A 25,233-nucleotide genomic window follows, 5' to 3' on the forward strand; every position below is an offset into this window, starting at 1 on the left:
TGAGTCAGCTTTACCTCCTTGGTAATAATCCTGCCAGAGAGGTCTATTTCCTGGGAAGGAAAAGCATGCGTGTTACACAAACATTCCTCATTAAGAGAAGGCTGACCTCTTACGGGATGTGTCATTCCGCAGTGGTGAATTAGGCACACTCAATTGCCCTTAAGGAAATATGCCAACAATTGCAAATGGAACTCATGATTTAGGACAGTGTGCCATTATAAATGCTACTATACTTTTTTTTTTTTTTTAACAAATGTTACAGTTTAAATGGAAGATATTCATCATAAATACTGCACAATATATTCTTAAAATTTTTTATTAGATATTTTCTTTATTTACATTTCAAATGCTATCCCAAATACCTATCCCCTATACCCTCCCCCCTGCCCTGCTCCCCTACCCACTCACTCCCACTTCTTGGCCCTGGTATTCCCCTGTACTGGGGCATATAAAGTTTGCAAGACCAAGGGGCCTCTCTTCCCAATGATGGCCGACTAGGCCATCTTCTGCTACATATGCAGCTAGAGACACGAGTTCTGGAGGTACTGGTTAGTTCATATTGTTGTTCCGCCTATAGGGTTGCAGACCCCTCCAGCTCCTTGGGTACTTTCTCTAGCTCCTCCATTGGGGGCCCTGTGATCCATCCAATAGCTGACTGTGAGCATCCACTTCTGTGTTTGCCAGGCACTGGCAAAGCCTCACAAGAGACAGCTATATCAGGGTCCTTTCAGCAAAATCTTGCTGGCATATGCAATAGTGTCTCCATTTGGTGGCTGATTATGGGATGGACTCCCGGCTGCACAATATGTTCTTTATAGCATTCTTACACACCAGGGAAGAAAATTACACACATTCATGTATTCAAACAGGGACAGTATTTGACACAAACACAAATTTACATTCAGTAGTGAAAAATAAGGATTAATATTTATTTTCCAACTTTCTAAAGCCAACCAAAATTAAATCCCACAAAATTTTAGAATGTTCCATTTCCTGAAAATGAAGCTGTCAATTTTAAAGCTAAAACATTACCTAGCACTAATCTCTATGGGGGACGGATGTTACAAACGTTTCTTACAGATGTTGCTATTCGATTTCAGCATCTACTCTTCCTCATTTACCATCTGCTGTTAGTAAAGGGTCACTTTGCCCCTGAGGTGACACCTTGAAGATTATGGAGTTGATTTTGATTGTTTGACTGGGAGAGAGTTCCTGCCATCTGTCGGTTAGAGGCCAGTGCTGTGCTCAACACCCCACAGGTACACTGATGACCCTTACAACAGAGCCGATAATCCGGCAGAGGCAAGGATGACCTCCATTCTGTTACTGGGAGAGAAATCAGCAGGGAAATGGCTTCAGCCATTATCATTGGCATTCTCGTCTTCATATGTAAAAGAACCCATGCTCCAAGTGCCTATCACTTATGATCCTACACGCAGACGTCCTTGACTTGATTCAAAATGCTCTCAAAGCTGAAAAGCTTACATAGAAAGCACTGCTTAACCTAAAAGAAAAAATCCATCCGACTGTGGCCCGTGTTCACTGAGTAAAGGCTAAGCAATCCTGAATCATAGAAAGTCAACCACAAATGTTCCCACTTCCCCTCCCTGCATGCGAAGGTTAACTCTACTCAACCGTTTAGTATGTATCTGAGGTATTTCCCTCAATACAGTGAAAATACATACATGTGCACACTGGAGATGAACATATGCTTATCATGTGTGCAGACATGGCATTGCAAAATGTAAGTGAATAAAAATGGGATCCTAGTATTTCGGTTTTGTTGCAACTTGGCTCATTCACCCATTAGCCTTCTGTGTCCAACTATACAAACTTTGTGTGCCAGGCTTTGAATCTGGAATGTTCCCCACAGGCTCAGGATCCCAGCGCTTGCTTCCCAGCTTATGGCTCTGTGGATCCTTTAGGAACTGAGCCTCATGGCTGGCTCCAGCTTTGGCCTGACCCCATGTGGAAAAAGCTGTCATATCTGTTCCTGCTGCCATGGGCTGAGCTTCTCTGCTCTTTTCTGGACCATGATAGACTGGGACTCTGAAACCAATAACGACAAAACAAACCTCTCCGGTTGCTCCTGATAGGTACTTAGTCACAGCATTACCAATCTAACCGACACATTATAGTCAGTGGTTAGAGTTTTCACAGCTTATATGTAGCATAATTGGTTCAACTGCTCTCCCGTTGACAGATTATTGTTCTTGTAATCATTCTTTCTCTCTCCCTCCCTCTGATGCCATATTTATGATGAGTGCCTTTAGCTTAAACTGCAGCATTTCTAAAAGACTAATAGAGTAGAAGTCATAATGCCATGCTATGGAGCGTTTCATTTGCAATTGTTGGCGAAGTGCCTTAAGGGCAATTGAATGTGCATAATTCACCAGTACCGTGTTATAAATAAGAGTGCAGTTGTTGTTGTTGTTGTTGTTGTTGTTGTTGTTGTTAATGAGGACTGCTTGTCAACCACAAGGGGGGAGGGGGAGAGGAACCTGGGAAGGAAAGAGAACAGGGCAGGAGGAGAGGGGAACCTCATCTGGTATTGCATGGGGGGAAAGTTCTGAAGCCCCAGGGGCCAGCATAAAGAATGGAAACAGGCAACCTTGTAGGAGGACCAACAGTCTCAATTATCCTGCATCCCTGTGATCTCTCAGACACTGGACCACCAACCAGGCAGCATACACCAGCTGATATGAGGTCCCCAACACATATACAGCAGAGGACTGCCTCGTCTGGGTTTTATCAGAGACGATGCATCTAACTCTCAAGAGATTTGAAGTCCTAGGGAGTTTAAAATTCTGGTAGGATGGGCCCGGTAGGTACACCCTTGTAGAGACAGGGTGGCAGGGAGGAAATATGTGATGTGCAACAGTCAGAGGGTAGTCAGGGAGGGGAATAAAATCTGGAGTGTAAAAAAAAGAAAAAGAAAAGAATAGTAAAAAAAGATGTCTATTCTCTTCAATTTTAAGTATCATAGTTTTATAATGTTATCTAGTTTTCAAATCTCCAGGAAACTCTAGGATTTATTCTCAGTAGTCACTTTCAAACACAGCAAATACAATTATATTCTCACAATTCAGTACATCATAATTCGATGTACAAATATTAATGTATATTACTATTAGCTGAATTTTTTTGCTTGATATATAGCAGTGCACTATAAATATCTTCGTTAAAATATCTTTATCCATTACAAAAAAAATGAGGACTGCTTGTTTAATACGCCTTTCCTTTCTAATGAAACAGGCCTCCTCTACTCCCATGGGACTGAACCCGGAGGCTTGTGTATGCTAAGCACGTGCTCTCCCTCTAAGTTACACCCCTGGTTCTTACCTGTGAGACTGTTGTCCAGGCTGGCTTTGAACTTGAGGTTTTCCTGCCTCAGCTCCCTCCCCCCCCCCCCACACCAAGTAGCTAGAATTGCAAGCATGAGCTACAACCACTCAGCTAGCTCAGCCTTTGCTTTTAGGTAACGTATCATTGCCTAAAAAAATGTAATGGACATTTGTTCATTCATTCCTGAAGCAATGTTCTGGGTGTCTTGCGGCAGAGATTCCAGGGAGTTCAGGAGATGGCCATTGGTACTTCTGGAAGGATCTACCAAGATCCTCCTAGGAGAGATTTCGACTTGCACTTTTCCCAATAGAGTATAAGGATGTTATACTGTCATATTCATACCAATAGCAGCGTCATCATTAATTTTTTTCCAACTTGCTGTTTTAGTCCCCTGTTTTCTTAATCAGTAGTATGTGCTTTTGGCATATCTGCTGTTAACTTTGTAATTTCACTTTTTTATGGTCACACACTAATAACCATGCTCAATTACTTCATGCTAATTGAAGCTAAACTGCACTTGCAAAAAGCTCCCTCTGGAAGCTCTGGGAATGACTGGTTTTATTGTGGAAACTGTAAATTCTCCCAGGATAAAAAAAAAAGTAGCTATTCTTTATCATCCACAAAATAAATTCTTTATTCCTATAATAAAATTTATAAACCTTTAGTTGTTTATGTTTCAAATAGTCCATTAGAAGAACCTCATTTCTTTCTTTTTTTTTTTTTTTGGACATCCTAAGTTGAATTCCCAGCAAAAGCATCGTGTCTTACAACCATCTTTAGTAGGATCCAGTGCCCTCTTCTGGTGTGTCTGAAGAGAGCAACAGTGTACTCACATATGTAAGAGAAATATACATTTTTTCTAATAAAGAAAAAGAAATTAACCTAGATTGTCATAAGAACATAGTAGATATAACCTATAGACAGCTCAGTCAATAAAGGACTTTCCCCTAATAAACAGATAATGGAAATATGGGGTCTTTGCCTTGTTACTCAAGGCTGCTTTAGCAAGTTCCCAAGGCTATGCACACTAGGCTTGAAGAACCTCATTTCTAGGCATATAATTCATGTTTCAGATAACACACAGGAACGCACTGCGCAGTGGGCTCAGTTGGGCAGTGGGGTCTTTTTGGTAGGAATAAAACATCCTGAAGTGGGTGGGATGGGTATGCAGAACTCATATGGTTTAAGTGACAGAAAAATAGACGTGGTCTAAGTGTCTGTCTACCTGTTTGCTGACAGTTTCATGCCATGTCTTAAAAAGTCCTCTCACGAGCTAGAGAAAGTACCCAAGGAACTAAAGGGAACTGCAACCTTATAGGTGGAACAACATTATGAACTAACCAGTACCCCGGAGCTCTTGACTCTAGCTGCATATGTATCAAAAGATGGCCTAGTCGGCCATCACTGGAAAGAGAGGCCCATTGGACTTGCAAACTTTATATGCCCCAGTACAGGGGAATGCCAGGGCCAAAAAGTGGGAGTGGGTGGGTAGGGGAGTGGGGGGGGGAGGGTATGGGGGACTTTTGGGATAACATTGGAAATGTAAATGAGGAAAATACCTAAAAAAAGTCCTCTCACATGGGTTTCCCAGCAGTGGGCGACAATCTTGCATCTTCATTGGACTTTTTCATCAGGGTGGTAGTTTTCTTGTCAGGACTCCACCTCAGTCTCTGTGGCTGGGGTGAGGTGGGTGCTGGGAATGAAGGGTGCACGGGAGCACTTCAGCATTCTCTTGATAAGTTGGCCTTTGTGAGTGCTCCTAGTCAGGCACACTACTAAGTTATTTTTGACTTCCCTATGATGAAACTGTAACCCAAAGCAGGTTATCCTGAGCCACGTGCCACCTACATGGAAAAGTGAGCCCTAGAAGTCAGGACTTTTCACCCCAAGTTCATGTCCAGACCACTCTGTCCCACATTGTCACTGGTCATGAAGAACACCAGCACTGTCAGTCTAACGTTTCAAGGGAGCACAGGTCCCGCTCAGTCCTCCAGCTAATCCATGGGCTTGCTGATGGCTTCGTAGACCTGCCTCCAGGTAATGCCACCAGTTGCTTTTCTTATTTGCATTACTTATGGTCACCTCTTTTCCACAGGTGTGTAGGCAGGTGAGGGCCAAAGCCAAGCGTTATTCCTCCAGACTTCCATTTTCACAAAACACTCTACATTCGGGTGCACAGAGACCTGGGCACTGAGGGGCCCAAGAAGATGGCCATTGTAATGGTGGCAGTCTGGGATTTTTGGAGAGTTAATTAGAACTTGGGCTGTTGGGCAGCTCTGTGTGGGACAGGGGCAAACCAACTCCTCTTCTGTGAAAGAAATTCTAAGTAACTTCTACTTTTTCACCCATTCCTGCCTTTACATTGTCCCTTCTTGCTTCAAGAGGTTGCTCACTCCAGCCCTGCTTTATATTTCCTTCATGTCTTCACAGCTTTGCTAGATAACACACACACACACACACACACACACACACACACACACACACACACACAGGGTGGGAGGATTGATTTCAGGAGCTAAGCCAGGACAATAACCAATCCTTTTTTTTTCCTTATAAAGATTTATTTATTTCTATGTATTTTTATGTATATGAATACGCTGTAGCTGTCAGACACATCAGAAGGGGGCATCGGATCCCATTACAGATGGTTGTAAGCCACCATGTGGTTGCTGGGAATTGAACTCAGGACCTCTGGAAGAGCAGTCAGTGCTTTTAACCACTGGGCCATCTCTCCAGCCCAACAATAACCAATCTTTAGAGGGCCAAGATCTACAGCGAAACTGGACATTACTTCTGGGCACAGGAGTACTCTGTCAATGCTCATTGTGTATCCCTTGATCGTCTCGGCCAAGAGACGTCAGAACTTTCCCACTCCACTAAGTGATTTGTTCAGCTAAGTAGAGGGAATCACACGCACTTTCCACAGAGTACCACCAAGGCTAGGACACATGGCTGCAATCCCTTACTGCAGAAGAGAAATTACAAAGCTGGACACTTCCATGGCTCTCTATCTGAAGAGAGAATGGAAGCAGAAGTGAGCTGCCTCCGAGAGGCAGGAATTACATGTCACTTCCCCCATTTGTGCCTCAGGTTGTATTGGCTACTTATTGGCACCCAAGCTTCTTGATCTAGGAAAATGAGCTATGAAGAGAAAATTAATAACAATGGAGAAGCAGGGCTAGAAGGGAGAACAGCTTTGCCTTCGCTCTCAAATCTCTACCAGTGAAGAATTTTATCCCTCTTGGTTTAATTTTCAATGGGAATAAATATGTATCTTAACATACCTCTAAATATCTGATACCATATATAGCATATGGATATGTTGCACACTACAGGAATAAAGACTGTTTGTGCAATATAAAGTCAAAGTCAAGAAGGGCTATGACTGCCAATGGGGCAGAATCATGAGATGCTGAAAAAGGGTCCTGACACCCAGGGGTTTTGTTTCTTCCTCTATAAAACAAAGGTAGTAAGCTAATGACCAGAAAGGTTTCTTATACATACAAATTACTGAAAGAATACTTTCCGGTTTCATTTTGTTTCCAGCATTTATGGTCAGGAACTGAAAGCCACTTATTTCATATGATTTAATGTTTTTTATTCCACCATTTTTTTTCTGTATCTACTATTTTCTCCCCATTTATAGTCATGCCTGTAGAAGCACTCTTCGGTCATAGTTACACCAGTAGAGATACAACAGAAAGCAAATGTGCCATGCCTCCTTTGGGTTACAACTTTCCAGGTCATACTGATATCAAGAAAGGGGAGCAGATTAGGCATATCCCCAGGTAGTAATGGGGGAAGCAACTTCGCTTCCCATGCCTGCAACCTCCAGCATTACCATATAAGGAAGGCTGGGGCGTCACTGATTTCTGCACCCCGCCCCCCGAGCTCCAAAAGAGCAGTATTGAATTGTTTTTGGAATTGTTTAAGACCACAGATGTCTGAGCTACCAACAAACTATTTAGGACTCTTCCCTGGCAGTGATCACCACTTGGATGGATGTGAGATTGTTTGTAGACCCTTGAGACTTGATCCTAACAAACCCGCTTCCAGTGGCTCATCAGAATGGGATCCCTTGTGGTCCCAGTAGATGCATGACCTGCCGTGATAGCACAGAATGAAGAGTCTGGTCCATCATCAACTGCTCCCTTCAGGATGGCTGCTCCACCTTTCCTGAGGTACACAGTTAATCGGAATGTTTCCATAGTCCAGGCCTTTACGGACTGTGTGCTCTGTCCAACTGTGGTCATCTCCTGGCCATCTTACCACAGCCTTTGTTCAGAGCTAGCTCAGCACTCATGAACTCAATCACCAAATACAAGCCACTTCAAGGAACACTTCTGTTCATAATCAGTCATTTTATTAGAGTCCAAGGATACAGACGACCGTCCCAGCAACTAGGACATGTTGGACTAACAGAACAAAGCAATCTATTAACACTCCTCAGCCACGAATACGCTTTATTCAGTAAGCGACTTGGTAGCTGCTGGATGGATCATCTCAACACTCAGAGTCTATAGGCTATGGATACATATTCTGACTGTAGAGCTCCTTCCATGGGCAGGTCCCATGGCAGTAAGCATTCAGCATACACACAAACAAGGAGTTAAAATCTGGAGATTCCTGTGTTCTATTTTCTGACATGTTCCTTGGGCCTTTGTATAAAAGTTCTGCTCACTCCCCACTACATCCCCCATGGTGGCTGCTGTTCTGTGCATTCTGTGCCTCTTTAAATAGCCTAACCTGCCACCCCACCCCGCCCCACACACACACCTCCATCTTGCCTTCTTCTAGGCCTTGTTAGACACAGCCTGTGCCTGGATAGGATCCTTTAATCTTTGCTCCAGCCCTAGCATCTGATACGGGCTCCAGAGTCTACCTATGGTTGCTTAGCAACAGGCAGGCTTCTGAACTAAACACACACCTGATTTGGTTATCTAGCTTGAGAGAAACTTCTGCCATCCAGTTGGGTAAACGAATGAGCTTTTGAGAGAATGAACTAGTATGTGAACAGAAGTGAACGCAAGCAGCCTTGGCTTCTGCAGACCACCACCAACTAGGGCTGCCAGGCAGGTCAGCACCACAGCTGCTGGGCTCCAATGGAGGAGGTGTGGTGATGGGAGGGGTTCCATCTTGGCTGGGGGCCCTAACCGAGGAACAGGATTGGAAGTGCTTGTGCATCTGTACCACATGGTTCAGTCTGTATGAAAGGTAACCACCTGGTGTTGGGGGCAGGGAACCCCACACAATATGGAAATTTTCTTTCAAAGATTCAAAAAGGAACAAGGAAATGCAAATCTTTCCAGGACAGCTGCCCCTGAGCAGAGCTTAGAGCCAGAGGAAGGCTTAGGGCATCCTCCCAATCAGTATGTCCTCTTGGGCCCTCCTCTCCTTTCTCTGTGTCCTTGGTGATGATGGAGTTTGCTGAGACCCAATCCCTCACCTGGCACAGCTTCGCTGCCTGCAGCTGTTTGTGTGACGACGGCAATGGCACAGAGTCCCTTTGTTCTGTTTATTCTTATCTCTTCAAATCCGGTTCTTGAAACTATTTCAAGACACCCTCCTCTCCCTCAAACACAACAGCAACAACACCCCCAGTATACCTAAAGCCTTGAACCCACAGATGGAAAGAACCAAGAGAAACTGCCTTTCCACTCTGATAACTAAGAACAGAGGCCTGAGGGAGAGGCCAAGTCATACAGAGAATGCTTTCATTGGCTCCCAATCTCCAAATGAGGTCCTTGTACCTGTCCATTCACCCTGTTAAGATTACAGAACTCTTCTTAACCTGTACCAGACCAGATATGCCTAGGTTAGTCTGTTTCTCAGTCCTCTGAACAATCTTCTAAAGCCAAGAATTAGCTAAGTCAAAAACTTCCATAGGAGGGTTTCTCTTTCTTGGCTCGAGTGATATGTTAGACTGGATACTTTTAGGTTGTGGGGGAGAGTCCTGTATGGCCTCCATTTGCTCTAAGCAAGTCACCCCTCTTCCCCTGATAGGACACTCCCACATGTCTATAGACACTGCTAAACACCCACTGTTGAGAACCGTATTTTCATTTAAGTGTAAAACTTGCAGGGCCTACACTAAGTAAGTCATTTCTCTCTGTGGGTGACAATGCCACGTGAATACTTGCTCTACCGTCAGCATGCCTGCTGTCCTGTTCCCTGAACCAAAGGAATGTCCTCTGTCACAGGCTCATTAGAACAATGTTTGAAAACTGCACAGTTTTTTTAAATGACATCTTGTTACACAAAGCCAAGTGAGAGACACAAATGCTGAAGTGACAGCAAGTCCCAGGGCACAGAACCCATCACTTTGGTCCGATTCTGGATCTTGAAAAATGTTCTGGTGGTGCGTTGGCTCTGCTTGCCTGTCCACCCTCCTTCCATGGGCACAGGGACACAGTGGGGCTGTGTCCAACAGGAGATAAACTACACAGAGTTCTTTTCGCTCACCAGCAAGCCTGGGGTAGGGACTGCCATGCAGGCATCTGAGGAGCAGAGACCATCGTCTGGTCTCCTCTGTGAAACCACCGAGGGTCCTGAGATGAGTGCAGGGCTGAGAAAGGCTAACGAGATCTGGAGACTTGACTGCAGCTTGGGTTTTTGCCCTCAGCACCAACTTGCCCCAGGGACTGAAAGTTTCCTTGGCTTCCGTTTCCTCTTATGCTAGGGAACAGTTTTATCAGCGGCACATCCAACTCTGAAAGTCTAAGTTTCTAAGAATACAATGCAGAAAATGTCACTTCCACCCACCCCACAATCCTTCTCCTTTCTAAATTAATCATTTCCTCTATTTCTACCTCAAGTGATGGTGACTATTCTCAACAGACTGCAAAATCCACAGTGAATGTCAAATTCCTTCCAAAGGAAAGGATTGATTCTGTTATTGAGGTAAAGACCTTATTCGTATTGTGTGTGTGTGTGTGTCTGTTTGTGTGTGTAAAATATCTCTGTGGGTAACTTATGTTCTACTTTCAAAAAACAAATTCATCTAAGTTTATTAAAATTGTGTTTAAAGATGGAAAATACCAGTCCCATGGTAGATATGAAGTCACTGACATATTTATAGCCCCTGATTCCAGCTGAGGAGTCACCTGACTCTATACTCTACATAGGTATTTTCCATACATCATTTCCTTTTTTCCAGACATGCTTTGTAAACGTGCCCTGCTTCTTTAAACACAAAGAACAACATGGCAAATCGGACTGAGGGAGAGGCTTGCTGAGCCAAGCAATGGAGCAGATCAAACCATCTGCAGCACTAGGCTCAACGTTTGACTGAGAATTCAAATATTAATTGCTTTATGCTGATGGAAACCACACCAGTCACACTTGTTGTTATTGTTTTTTTTTTTTTTTAATCACAAGGAGTTTCACAGAAAGTTCAGCTTCATGTGTGTACTGGGTGAAGTGATCGCGTGTCTATGTAGGTCCACAGCAGGGTCATTTAGGGATTATAGGTACTGAGTTCAGTGATTCCAAGCTTGCAGGGGTTGGGGATTAAATAGAGGAGGGGAAGGAATTAGAGGAGGAAATGCAGAGATGAGACAGTCTCCATCTTGGACCTCAGTCTGTCTGGAAAGAGCTTCGAGCAAACTGACAGCAATATGATTACAAGACACCAAAGCATTATGGGTACACAGAGGAGGACGGTGGCCTGATTATACAGAGGCACTGAGAGCAATAGCACCCAAGGATGCCCAGGTCTTAACTCAGAGAATAAGCAAATGTGTTACTTGAATAGGCAAAATGCATTTGTTACTATGTTTCTACCCTTGCTCGCTATAGGTAGGGAGACATAAGCAGTTCTGATGTGAGAAAAGGGAAGAGGCTAAAGAGGAAAGTGACACACAATGGGAGAAGGACCCAACCCTGCCCCTTGTCTTTGAAGAGGATGGAAGGGGCCATGAACCAGGAATGTAAGTAACCCAGAGAATCCAGGAAAAGGACCTAGATGCTAGGAAGAGATTCTCCTCTGCTCCCAAGGAGGAACAAAGCCACACAACACCTTGATTTTAGTCACTGAGATAAGTGTTGGAGGCCCATCCTACAAAACAGTAAAATCCCAAGTATACACTGTCTAAGTATACACTGTTTTAAATTGCAAAGCTTATGGTTGTTCATTACGGGAGCAACAGTAAGGTACTTTGAAAGCTCTCACTACCTTTGAGTCCTGTCTACGTGAAGCACCTTCACCTATTTACTCTTTGTTCCTAGTCTCAAAAGCCACTGGTAATTTGCACTGGGCTAGCATTAAGGAGGCTGGTTTGCATAAGGACCCAAAGGATGGCACAAACAGGCCTTAGATAATTTATTGAACAGATGAACCGTGATGAGTTTCTCCCGTGGAACAGTACACATTTGGCCTTCAGGATTAAAGATGGTCTTTCTAGAACCTCTATAGGCTGCAGATGCACAAGACGGAACCCCATGTTTTGGCTCTGGTTTTGTCAGAATCCAGCCAGGGTTGAGGAGATCTGGTGTGTTCTGTATCTTACCCACACTGTTCTTTAGCAGTATTGAAATCACCATGCCATGGTTTGGAAATTCTTTTGAAGTTCATTTCCCTAGACTAGGGAAGAGCAAGGTGACAGGATAATTTTTTTCCCTTACAGGATTAAACATTTGAAGCAGAGTCATGTGAGTTTCTACTCCACAGGCTATTTAAGGAAGGACAGGAAAATGTGCTAATGGATAGGAATGTGAGCCATCTTATTTTGGAAGCAAATGAGAAATGAAGTGCAGCCTCGCCCCACTCTTCACCCATCTTCCCTCTCCTCCCAAGGCCTCCAGCATGGCCTTGGATCAGTGCAGAAGGGCCCATCACAGAACCAAAGCAAACATAAACCAACTCAGAGGGCCTTTCCATGCCTCAGTGTTCACAAATGAGAGAGAGTCAACTATTACATAAACGTACATCAAAACAAACAAACAAACAACCCTCAACAAAGGGAAAAGCAACATTTTAAGCAAAATAAACCAACCAACCACCCTCATCGAAGTAATAACAATTACAAAAGAAGTATATTTTTTTTCTTACCCAAAGCTTTCTTTCCTTAGGAAGAAATGGCCTACCCCAAATACACTGCAAACCGTATCCCCTTAAGATAATTGATATACTGGTTACTTTGCTTTGAGGCAATCAATGAGCAGCAGATCCATAGGGAGAAAATTTTATGATTTCTCAAGTTATAAAAATAACGCATTTACCTGATTTGCCTGGACTGATACAAACTCTACACAGAATTCTATTTTAAGAGAAACATGGCTTTATCATTTGCTAGTATTCCCAAAAGCTGTGTTTACAATGATTGCTTTTCCAAATGCTCACTTAAATCAATTACAGAAAAATCACAGTTCTCGATTAAATAATAAAAATATAATCTTTCGGTAAAACTAGAATTAGAATGAAAACTTGTGAACAAAGAAAACATATTCTTCAAACTAAGGAAAACATCACACTAAGACAAACACTGGAGTGCCCCTTTTCCAAATGCCTTTTATTTACATACCTATTAATAACCTGTGTCAACCTAATGTGTATTCTGGAAAGTGGCACTAGAGTATTTGTCCTGTAAAGTCAAGAAGACAGGCTGGACACTTAGCACAAAGAGCCTCTGACACTGTGACTTCTGAAGATCCGGTTAATAAAGCAAAACGAGCCAACGATAAAACAGACTGACTGAAAAACCAACATTTATACTTTACAGGGCGGTATATATTCTATCTGTATCCAAGAATCAATCATGAACCTAAAAAAATCATTTTTATAAATCAAGTTAGCAGCTTATGGTTAGGATTATTCTTCCCATCATATTTTCTGACTTAATATCTTAAGTCTATTTTATAAGCTGATCCTGATGCAGAGCTGTTTGCTCCTTCTCCAGCACCACGCATGCCTGTGTGCTGCCATGCTTCCTGACACAGTGATAATGAACTAACCCTTTGAAACTGTAAGCCAGCCCCAATTAAATATTTTTCTTTGTAAGAGTTGCCAAGGTCATGGTGTCTCTTCACAGCAATAAAAACCCAAACTAAGACATAATAGAAAAAAAAAAACTCCCCAAAACACTACCAGACAAGAAAATCCCACATAGGTTACACAGAGCGATATTTATCTAAAAATAGCACACAAAATAAGTAAAGAAAAAATTTCACTGATGTGGATAAAAAACAGTTGGAAGGAAAGGTAAAATAAAAATGTTCTTTCTCCCTTGATTTATTAGTACATGTAATACAACTTTAAATAAAAACCAAACCATAAACCAAAAACCAAAACCCACGGTATGATCTTTGTAGAGTGACCATCCTATCCTGAAGTTAAGTTAGAGGAATGAATATAAAAACATCCCTAGGAAGAACATGAAAATTAAGTAACCCTACAAGAAGCATGTCTTACAGATTATTGTAATTAAAACAAGGCATTCCCAGGAGTGAAATGGAAAATGGGACTGGACACGGGGATGGAGCAGCAGCATGTCTGACCTTATGAAAGTCTTGATGAAGACTTGACTGGAGAGCAATGCTAGAGGGATGGGGAGAAAGAGCTGTGGGCTGGCCAGTGTATACAAAGTTACAGTTAGAAGGAGCAAGTTACAGTGTCCCCAATAGAGAAGGGTGGTGGTGGGTAACAATGTCTTACTGATTACATTACATGGCTAAAACAAAATGTAGTACGCATGTAAGTAGAACTTAGCAATAAAACAACTGGTACTCATGAGTAATTCTCAAAACGATACATGTAAGTCAGTGCAAATTATATGAAAAAGAAACCATCAAAGGTTATGAGCAATAAAAACAAATATAAACATAAATGCTAATAAAGGCATCTCAACCTCTCTAGCTGGCTAAGCTACAGAGAAATAACAACATGGTGGGCGTGGTGATGCGTGCCTTTGATCCCAACACTCAAGAGGCAGAAGCAGGAGGATCTTTGTGAGTTAAGGTCCAGCCTGGTCTACATATCAAGTTCCAGGACAACCAAGATTTCCTAAAAAGACCTGGTCTTACACCATCTCAAAAACAATGTGCAGAGCTAGTGAGGAGTGCGGACAGACACAGGCAATCCGTAATCAGCTGGGGACTCCACTGTGGGATAAAGGATGGAAAGGTTAAGTTTTAATAGTATTAACTTGGTTTCCTGTGGTCAAAGGGCCAAGGATCTTGTGCCCACTTCTCTTTCCCCGCTTAATGCAAATATGCACCTAGCTTGATCTACTGACCCCGAGTATAGGGGTGAGACCTGGGAAGCTGGTAATGTTCTGGGCCACCTGGGTACCCAGTGCTTTTGGGGTCTGGTGCTGCTGTGTATCCATTCCCTATGAACTGGACAGTCTCTCAGGTGGTGCATGAGATCTAAGGATGTAGCTTTTGTGACTCAGTGTCACCCTACCTGGGTAAGGTTACTATTGCTCTGAGGGGACACCAGGACCCAAAACAAACTGGGGAGGAAAGGGTTTGCTTGGTTTACGCTTCCACATCACTGTTTATCACTGAAGAAAGCCAGGGCAGGAACTCAAACAGGGCAGGAACCTGGAGGCAGGAGCTGATGCAGAGGCCATGGAGGAGGGCTGCTTTCAGGTTTGTTCTTCATGGCTTGCTCAGTTTGCTTTTATAGCAGCCAGAACCACCAGCCCAGGGATACACCCCCCTTGGACTCTCCCCTATCAATCCCTAATTAAGAAAATGCGCCCCAGGCTTCCCGGCAGCCACTTCTTACAGAGGCATTGTTTTCAATTGAGGTTCCCACCTCTCAGATGGCTCTAGCCTAAGTCAAGTTGACACAGAACTATTCCACACAGTGCACATGTTGGGATAAGCCTTTTGATATCTAGTTGTCTTTGGGTCACCCATGTTCCCATAAGTAACCCCTCACTCACACACTTCTGTAGTTAATCCTCACTCTCTGTCCCCCTGCTAAAAACAAAACAAAACAAACAAACAAACAAAAAAAACAACAAAAAACAGAAACCCTCACTGGTTCACTAATAAGACTTAGGTATGCTTGTTTTTCTGGCCCATTGTTGATGCCTCATCTGGGGTGAATACAAGCTTGCTCACAGCTCTCTAGGAAAAGTTACACAAATGCTGAGGCTAAACTTAGGTGAGAAAGCAGGAGGGGTGTGGATGCCTGTAATTGCTTTTAGGGAGAGGCTTGGCTTACATTCTTCTTTGGTTAGAAATGGAACCTCAGGCCAGAGGACTGAGCCTTCGGGAGGCCCAGCTGTGGCTAGAGCCAGCCTTGTGAGCCAACCAGTGTGCTCCACTGGCAAGGACTCCGGGAGCCCAGGAGATGCCACACACTGCTCTGCTTTGTGTGACCACCAATCTCCTGGTAAGAGACCTTTCCTTGGGTAGATATGTCAGGAGCTTTGGCATATTCTGTGGTTTCTTCTCACACATCTGTGAGCACATGTGAAATAATTCAAGACCCATACTGTCCAAAAACAACCAACCAACCAACCAAACAAAAAACCACCTACATTTAAAAAATAGCATCGTGTTAAAAAATATCTTGCCTGGAAACAAATGAATGAATAAAAAGCCCGGAGATAAACATCGACCCAGACTGAGGTGCCATGCCCTAAATTCCAAAAGGAAATGGAAACTTCTGATATTTTTATTACATTGGATACTTCCTGGGGGGAAAGTTTCTTTTTACGAGGTTGACTCTCGGGAGAGCCACATTTTGATCTGTTCCTTAGTTCAACCACACTGCTGCAGATCTCTTTTTCTGCATCTAAAACCTGAAGATAAGCCCGACCTTAGTTTTCCTCCCAAATGAATATGCTACCAAACATGGAATGAGGGAGATGGTGGAACTGATCTGCCTCTTTTTCAATAATCAGTGTTTAAATAATCAATAAGCTAAACATAAACATGTGATCTGGAAGGTAGGACTTGCTGTCTCCATTGCTTCGTGCCTTCATCATTTCCTTTAAAACCCATACAAAGCAAAACTGGGTATTGCCTGCCCCCAAACCCTATGGGGCTGGTTTTAACCACACACTCTCATCCAGTCCACTCTGGGTCCTTAGAAAGGACAGTGTCTATTTTGCCAGGAGAATTCCACTGTTCCAAGCAAAGCAGATGTCCTGTGCAGGCAGAGATGGAGACGTCAGGAAAGGTTCTTGAAACCCAATAGGATTTCCTACTAAATGTGAAAGCAGTCAGAGAACTCTATCCTGTTCTGGATGTGGGTTTTTAAACAAATGTCATTAATGCAACAAAAGACTTCTTTTCGACAGTTTTCTAGTGCTTTTTGAAAATAATCTGCCCCCTTCATACTCAAGAATACAGATTGCCACAGATAAAAAACAGGGTCTTAGTCTGTTCAGGATTCCAAACTTGGAGCTAGGATGGAGAGGGTGGCAGTCATCTTTGTGCCACCTCAAAGGACTGAATTCACACCTCATCAGTACCCAACAGTCCCTGCTCTCCTCAGATTTAAATTCCCCTGGGCACAAGTGGGGAGTCCATTAAGAACAATAGCAATTGAAGATTTGTAGAAGCAAATATCATCCACTCAGTGGTCCTTCCTACCGTATTAGATTTAAGATTCAAGCCGTACTACAGTAGTGCTATACTCACGTTAAGTGTCCTGCACAAGACTGAGCTCCGAGAGGTTGCAAGGATAGACAGAAGAGTGGGCACAAGGGTAGGTGCTCTGCCTCTTTCACCACTGTCTCAGCTTTAGAACAAGCTGCAGATTCGCACTCTACCCTTCCCATGCTTCTGAGAGTCTACATCTGCTTTTCAAACTGTTTTACTGTTCCTTCGAATTTGTCAGACAGCAAATATGGATAATCCCTGACTGCTCGTTCGCTTCACAAGAGTGTCAATCAAGGTGCTGCACTGTCGAACTGGGATGCTAGCCAATCCCATGTCTTGATTTGCAACAACATTGGGGGGGGGGAAGCCTTTGCTTAGGCCAACATCTAGGAAGAATGGATCCTTCAGAGACAGAGTTAGCATTTGTTGCTAAGTTCTCCTGTGAGGAGTAGCTGATTATTAGCACTTCATGGACAACAGACAAAAGGACTTAGGGATGACACATGACCAGCATCAACTTTCAAACGCCTATGAAGTGATCCAGGAGAGAGATAACCCAAATCACCATTACAGTTGACTTTGATAAAGCCATGGAAGCCACACTTAGCCCTTTTTTTTAAAAATTGTATTATTCTTATTGTGAACATGTATGTGGGTATGTGTACAAGCCTATGTGCATGCATGTGTGACAGCAGGTATGTGGAAGTCAGGGGACAACTTTCAGGAGTTAATTCTTTCCCTCCACTGTGGGTTCTAGGGACAGAACTCAGGCCATCAGTACCTCTGCCTGTTGAGACATATCAATGGCTGTAAACTCTTTCAAAGTATATTTGTGACAATTCAATCATGCAAAGTAGAAATTCTACCTTGTCTGACCTTCCACCCAACACGTCTCATCTCTAGTGGAAGATCTCAGATTTCAGACTTCAGAATGCATCCCCACAGAGCGTATATGACAACTTTAGGATTAAAAGAAAAAGCTATAGATCTCTTAAAGCAAGTGCTGTGTGGATTTCAAGACACTTGCTAAGGACCTCCCTCTGTGCTTATGCACAAGTTGCAAGAGATAGGCCACGACACTCCTATTGTGATGGCCCATGAAAGACTCTCATGCTATAGACTACGGATAGTTTTAGTAGTCCACAAGAGCCAGCAGAAGATTGTAAGGCATGCACTGGTCAGATTTGTGGGTTTATTTATTTATTTATTTATTAAGAAATATAAATAAAATGTCACTTACTCAAAAATGCTTAGAACCAGAAATGTCTCACATTTTGAGTTCTGTTTTTTTTTTTTTTCTGGTAGGATATTTACTTGCATCTACATGATAGGAGACTACGGGTGTGAGACCAAAGTTGAAACATGAAACTCGTTTGATGAATGTGCTTTTACACAGCATGCTTAGTGTGCGTATGCTTAGACTGTAGCCTGTTAGGAGGGTCAGGTGTGGCAGTTTCCTGTGGTCATGACACTGTTTTCCCAGTATGTAGATACTGAAAGTTTGGACTTGGGGGTAAACATTATAAAAAAAATTACACTATATGCATGTATGTAAATTCTTACATAAACTAATAAAAATATTTTTTAAAGTTTTGGATTTTGAAGCACTTAAGGATGCTTAGTCTATATACGTCTGTAGAGGGAGTTCTTAGAAGCAATATCAGAACAAAAACATTCTTGCCACCAAGCCTCTCTTTATCCTGTAGACCTTCAAATTGATGAATTGAAGCTGAACTTGATACTTGTCCCATGGGCTTCCAATCCATACTGGCTGTCCTGGGACTCACTTTGTAGATCAGGCTGGCCTCGAACTCAGAAATCTGACTGCCTCTGCTTCCCAAGTCATGCGCCACCACTGCCCGGCCCCCAATCCACAGTTTTAACTTCTTACTTGGTTCTTCTCTTCAAGCCCTCATTGGCGTTACCCAACCAACATGCCCATGTTTAAAAGATGTCACTGTCCCTAGACAGCCTTCTCCATCTCTACCCATTAAGAACTCTGTGGGATTATCAATTTTTCCTATCATTTCCTCGGCTCACACCCAAGTCAGGACCCGCCCCACCCTCTCAGTCTACTATTTTAGTCTAGGCCACTAACTATCTCTTAATGTAGCTCTGTTGGCATTCTGGGCCAATGTGCTGAAGTGCTGTTCCGGAGTGTGTACTTCCGGAGGTGTCAGAGAAACACTGTCATCAAATGCTAGTGGCAGCCCTCTCCCTCGTTGTCACAACTTTGTCTGCTGACCCCGTGCAGACAAAACTGGCTCCAGCTGGGAACTGCTCACCCGTTCATTTTTGCTTGTTCAGAAGTTTCCACCACACCAGCTTCACCTCAGTTCCTGGAATCTACCTGGCTGCTTCCTGCCTGCAAGGCTTGGCAAAAGCCATCCTCTCTGACCAGTGTCCTCTTTCCATTCCTCTCAGCTGCTTTGTTCTCACACCTGTAACCGCAGGCCCCACGTCAGCTCCTTAGAGGAGTTCCCTGGAAGCAATGCCTCAACAGCAGCGCCCACGCCCCCTTATTCTTTTCACATCTCCGTAATTATTAAAATGGCTTGTTATTTCATTAACCTTATTTTTTCTGGCCTACCTTTTATCAAAACAATGACAACATTATTTAGGGCGATGATTCTTGCTTTCTTTGGCTTCTGTTTTACCTTTAAGGCACAGCACTAAGCCAAGCTAAATAAATATTTGTCAACTGATTAACCAAATGCTCTTTATATTCCAGGCCCAGACCACACCCACAAGAAATGACGAGGTCATACTGTAAACACATACCTCAGGGGAGTTAGGTTACCAGGCCATTTAGGTTCTCTGTGAGCAAGGGTTGCTGCTCCACAAGGAGGCTTCTGTCCTTCCTGGATGAGGAGACGTCACCGGGTGGAGGTGGGAGCAGTACCTCTTCCCTCAAGGAACAAGGTGACAAGACCTCAGGCAAACCCCATTTCCCTTAAATGGAACCTACATTGTGTCTGGGGGTGACTGAGAATACTTACACGATGAAGTTGGACAGAAAAAAAGGAAAAGAAAAGAAAAGGAAAGGAAAGGAAAGGAAAGGAAGAAAGAAAGGAAGGAAGGAAGAAAGAAAGAAGGAAGGAAGGAAGGAAGGAAGGAAGGAAGGAAGGAAGGAAGGAAGGAAGAAGATTCACAAGTGACAAAAATCTAAATTTTCAGGTCTCCACAGAGAGACAAATTCTTTTTTCTTCCCTTCTCCTCCTCCTCCTCTCTCTCTGTCTATGTCTCTGTCTCTCTGTCTCTCTCTGTCTCTCTCTCTGTGTCTCTCTCTGTCTCTCCCTCCATGTCCACACTATGTACCTCTGGCTGGCCTGGAACTCAATATGTAGAGTAGATTGGTCTCAGCTTACAGGAATTCCAGGTACTGCCACCTTACCCAGCCCTCTCTTTTATGATGTGCTGGATATCTCAAAGAGCATCATTTCACCAAAGAGGAGTAGCAGGCTCACTTCCCCTTTCTAGTATCATAAAAGTCACTGGTACAGGACCAACAGAGGATGGGCTGTACTCAGCAGAAAGGCAGGTGTTCACTTGGGAGACCTGGATTGCCCCTGGGGAACTTTTGAAGCAGACCCAGGGCTTCCTCTCTCAGATCTTTGCTTGCTATAAGTGGATTAATAGCGAAGCGTTACACCTGAGAATCTACCTGCCGCCAGCTCACCAGGTTCTCAATGCTGATTTCCTCCAAATTTTCTCATTTATAATATTTATCTGCCAGATAGATTTCACTCCTCACTGCCAATCCCGAGCTCCACTCTCAAGAAAACACTTGGAGTCAGTCGCTTTATTTATCCTTTTCTCTTCAGCACTCTGCACAATAACCTCAAAATATGTTTATTCCTCATTTACAAATTACCAGAAAATTACTATTTTATAGGAAAAAGTACCCTTATCCTCCAGGTTGTAGTTTGGATTCTGTGTGAAGGTAAAACACACACTGGCTTTTCGATCACTGAAGCGAGGAAAATGTTTCATAATTAATTGTTCAGCAGTATTAATCTCTTTTTTCCAATTCAAAATTGCCATGTTTATCTGTGTCACTTGTTTCTGTTATTATTGTGAATAATTCAGAATGCCCCCCCCACATACACATGCTACACACATACACATACTACACATACACACACACACACACACACATACCACACACATATACACATACACACACCATACACAAATGCACATACACAATACACACACACCATATACATACACATACATACACACACGGTGTCCACCTCCTCTGAGACGGGGTGCCAGTCTAAGGATCATGCTAGCCTTGAACTTGCTTTGCTCCTGCCTCAGCTTCCCATGCAATCTTTTAAAGATGTGCCTCACCATACGTGGCTCAGAATGGTCAGCCTCATGTCACTGGCAGCACCACTGTCTGGATACATTATTCAGATCTTAGCGGAGGGGGTACGGCAGACTCTGGACACAGACAGGGCTGGTCGTCCAGCCCTATTCTGCCACTAGTTACTTAATCTCTCTGTATCAAATTTTTCTCATCTGTAAAATGGGAATAACAGGACAACTGTCCATTTTCATAAAGAATTAGTTCTAGAATCCCCATAGAAATGCAAATCTATAGACGCTGTCAAGTCCCTTATATAAAATGGTGTTATATTTGAATATTACCTACATCCAACATCTATTCTTCTATATATTCTAAATCATTTCCACATTACTGAGAACAAAAATACCAAACAAATGTGCCAATCAACACTGCACTGTACTCTTTAGGGGACAATTACAGAGGAGAATGTACAATTTCATCTGTACATTTCAGTACACATGAAATATTTCTCCCTAAAGATTTTCAATGCATGGTTGGCTGAGTTCGTGAACTCATGCCATTGAATGGAAACAGAAAGCCAGGCACATCCCCTCACTGGGTTCTTTAAAAATTACATCATGTCCATGTGCATGTATGAGTGTGCCTACACACACATGCCATAGGGCATATGTGGATGTCAAAAGACAATGGAAATTTCTTCTCTTCTTTTATGATTTGGGCCCCAGATTTGGTGGCAAGTGCCTTAACACACTGAGCTATTTCACTGATGCCCTCTCTGGATTACTATGAAGATAAAATGAGTACTTCTATACTACTAGGAATTGTCCCATCATCTTGGTTTTTGAAATTGATTCTGACTATAATATGCTATAATTTTTCAAATAAATAGGGTTTTGGGGTAGCATAAACTAAATGGAACTCAATAAAAATTATTCCACCAGCCAATACTCTGCACCACAGCAAACTCTAAATAAATACACTATGCTGAGTATTATATGAGTGTACTTTTAAGATTAAAACTTAATTTATGTTTCTGATCTTCTTTTTTTTTCAGAATCCACAATTCTAGCATTTGAAATCTCGATATTTTCCTATGTGACCCCTTTACAAAAATCTTCAGGGGTACACACCAAGCACAGGGAGGTTGTGATAAAGAGAGCTAAGTCATGGGCCTTGTGGCAAGAAGATCTGCTGCTCCGATGGGAACCCCCTGGCCCCACCATGCAGGAGGCAGGTCATCACCTTATATTCAGTCTTTGCATTAGAAAATGAAGCAGCATTGTTCACTATGAGCAGGAACAACAGCTGCAGTGGAGTCTGGACACAGGGACAGAAATGCCCCAGACCCTGTCCTGTCCTAATATCAAACACAACTATGTTGTGGTGTCTGTTCCCTATAATGGGTTATGAACTTAGAATGGAATCTCCTCTGGGGATATTTTAGGGACACCCATGTAATGGTTGCTGAAACTGGGGATCAAAGACAGAGTACTGGTGGTTGCAAGAGATAGGGCACAGCCAACCACTCCAAGGCCCCCTCCAATGTGAGTGCAGAAAGTGGCCATCTTTTGTTGACCCCATTGGAGAAACAGACTGATGAGATGGCTTGCTTCCCTGGTGGGCTCTCTCTGAAGCTGCTGGTTCACTCGCTCAATGATATGTGACATCTCACTGCAAGGAATAAAGGACTATTTGATAACATGTATTATGGAAGCTGAGATGTCTGGAATGGGGTATGTACCATGTCGGGAGGGCGATGATGGTTTATCATTATACATGCTTGTAAATCTGACATGATTATTTAATTATATCCCCTACCTCCTTGTTGTTCAATTTTAAAATCCCAGTGACAGTCTATTATTATAGCTCATCTTTGCATCTTATTTCATAAGCCACTGCCGTGGGGAAGAACAGTTTCTAGTTCCAACACTCCCCATCCCATGCCCAGGTTGACTGCAATGGCCTCAGGATGCTAAGCAGTCCATGTCTGTGAGTCTAGTCCTGAGGGTGGCTGTCACATGACCTCCTTGCTGTTCCTACAGAAGGATGTAGAAATTGCGGTGGAGGGAATCTTCCTCTCATTTACAAATACTGTGACTCCACTCACTAGCATTCTACTCCATCCAGTCGTGTTCACATCTGTTGAACCATTTGATCCTAACAGCATTGTGGTAATAGCCAGAGCATGTATGCATTATATTCTATGAATGGAGAAAATGAAGACATAGATCAATTGGGAAAAGACTAGCCTCGGCAGAGAAGAACTCAATCTACTCTCCTCTTCCAAGGTTTGCTTAGGCCAGGGACTTCCAGTCTTAGTACTAGTAATATTTAGCTGCTGCTTTGACAGGTTTTTCCTGTGTACTCTAAGGCACAGTGTTCTTGGCCTCTCTCTCGGTGTAAGCCCAGAGGACTATCTCTTAAGCTTCGAGAACCAAAAATTGTCTTCAGACCTTAAATGTTCTCCACACAACACAATTTCTGGTTAAGTAGTTTCCACATCAGGATGAAGTAAGAGCAGTGTTCAAAAGGCCACAAGGTCCCTCTTCCTAGAGGCCAATATACTTGCTATTCATGACAACTGATGCTCAGTACACATACACTGGTGTCTATGCTCAGCTGAAGAGGGCAGTGCCCCCAGGACAGGACCTAAGTTTGCTAATTTTAGGGAAGTGGGGTTAGCTTCAAGGGAAAGAAAGAGTGGTCAGGGCAGGAGACACAGACCAGCTCTTTTCTTTACCAAAGTAATATATCCATAGGAATCCAAAGTAAGTATGCATGAATAGATACACACAGATGTGTCTTCCTTCAATCTGAGATTCCCCACTCCAGAGTTCTTCGGAGGCAGCTGTATGTCTTTACTAGGCAAAGGGTATTATGGTTAAACAAATGCTTCGATTTAGATGAGAGTATCTCTGGGCCATCACTTTACTCACATTTCAAAAGTAATAAAAGCCATCTGCCCTTCTAAATGTGGCAAGGGTCAGGCATTGCTCCCCCTCATTGCTGCCTGCTCTACCAACAGGAAAATTGGCTGATGCATTGCATCGGAACAAAACCAGTCTTGAAAAACAGAGAAGAGGAAAGAAAACAGGAACACTTAGGTCAGGCTCCTCCTATGTACGTCCCAGACTGCCAGTCTCCTACCAGACCTGGTGCAAACTGGTTAGAGACTTATTGGTATTGAGAGCAGGGGGCTTCTGCCCCTGCCCCCACATCACCCATTCCCATTTCAGCCTGTCATCATCAGAACTGACTTCCCTAGGGGAGGAAGGTTGGTGTGTGGACAGACTCAGAAAGGAGAAGCAGAAGCCGGGCAGTGGTGCCGCACGCCTTTAATCCCAGCACTTGGGAGGCAGAGGCAGGCGGATTTCTGAGTTCGAGGCCAGCCTGGTCTACAGAGTGAGTTCCAGGACAGCCAGGGCTACACAGAGAAACCCTGTCTCGAAAAAAAACAAAAAACAAAAAACAAAAAACAAAACAAAACAAACACACACACACACACACACACACACACACACATACACACACACACACACACACAAAAAGGAGAAGCAGGCTGAAAGGACAGGGTACAGAAGTGAGGTGGCAGAGGTGGAAAGGCAAATGACCTCAACAAACACTTCCTATACCAGCATGTGCCCAGCTGCCTGGGAAACTCTCAGTTCCAACTGTGAGATCGCAAACTCAGGCAAGGGTGGTGATTCCAGTCATCTCCCTGGCTAAGAACGGCGAGGTGATCCGGAACATATATCACTCAGCCATCCTGACAGCTGTCGGTTTGGCAGGAAACAGGATTAGGCAATTTCATCACATTTAAAATACAGAAGCTTGGGGGGCTGGAGAAATGGCTTCATAGCCAAAAGCACTTGCTGCTCTTGAAGAGGAATTGGGTTTGGTTCTTAGCACCGACAATTGGTGGGTCAAAGTTGCCTATTGCCCCAGTTCCAGGGGACTCAACCCTCTCTTCTGTCCTCTGTAGACATCAGGCTTACATGTGGTACACATACATA

The 25,233-nt window shown here is 43.3% G+C and overlaps 1 protein-coding gene and 1 long non-coding RNA gene across 4 annotated transcripts in view; one reads left to right on the forward strand and one right to left on the reverse strand.

Moving 5' to 3' along the window:
- The window catches only part of Pip5k1b (phosphatidylinositol-4-phosphate 5-kinase, type 1 beta), a 261,079-nt gene that overhangs the window by 112,976 nt on the left and 122,870 nt on the right, over nucleotides 1-25,233 (reverse strand). The gene's annotated exons all lie outside the window — the stretch shown is intronic.
- Nucleotides 8,240-25,233, forward strand: part of Pip5k1bos (phosphatidylinositol-4-phosphate 5-kinase, type 1 beta, opposite strand) — a 33,177-nt gene continuing 16,183 nt past the window's right edge. The window contains exons 1-4 of one of the 2 annotated variants that reach the window (NR_167710.1): nucleotides 8,240-8,421; nucleotides 10,161-10,245; nucleotides 11,143-11,273; nucleotides 22,275-22,925. This is a non-coding gene — a long non-coding RNA (phosphatidylinositol-4-phosphate 5-kinase, type 1 beta, opposite strand). Of the gene's footprint in view, nucleotides 8,422-10,160; nucleotides 10,246-11,142; nucleotides 11,274-22,274; nucleotides 22,926-25,233 lie in introns of those variants that run through there. The other variant, NR_167769.1, reaches the window with a different exon arrangement.

The sequence above is a fragment of the Mus musculus genome, chromosome 19 (genome assembly GCF_000001635.26).
Source record: "Mus musculus strain C57BL/6J chromosome 19, GRCm38.p6 C57BL/6J".
Lineage (NCBI taxonomy): Eukaryota > Metazoa > Chordata > Mammalia > Rodentia > Muridae > Mus > Mus musculus.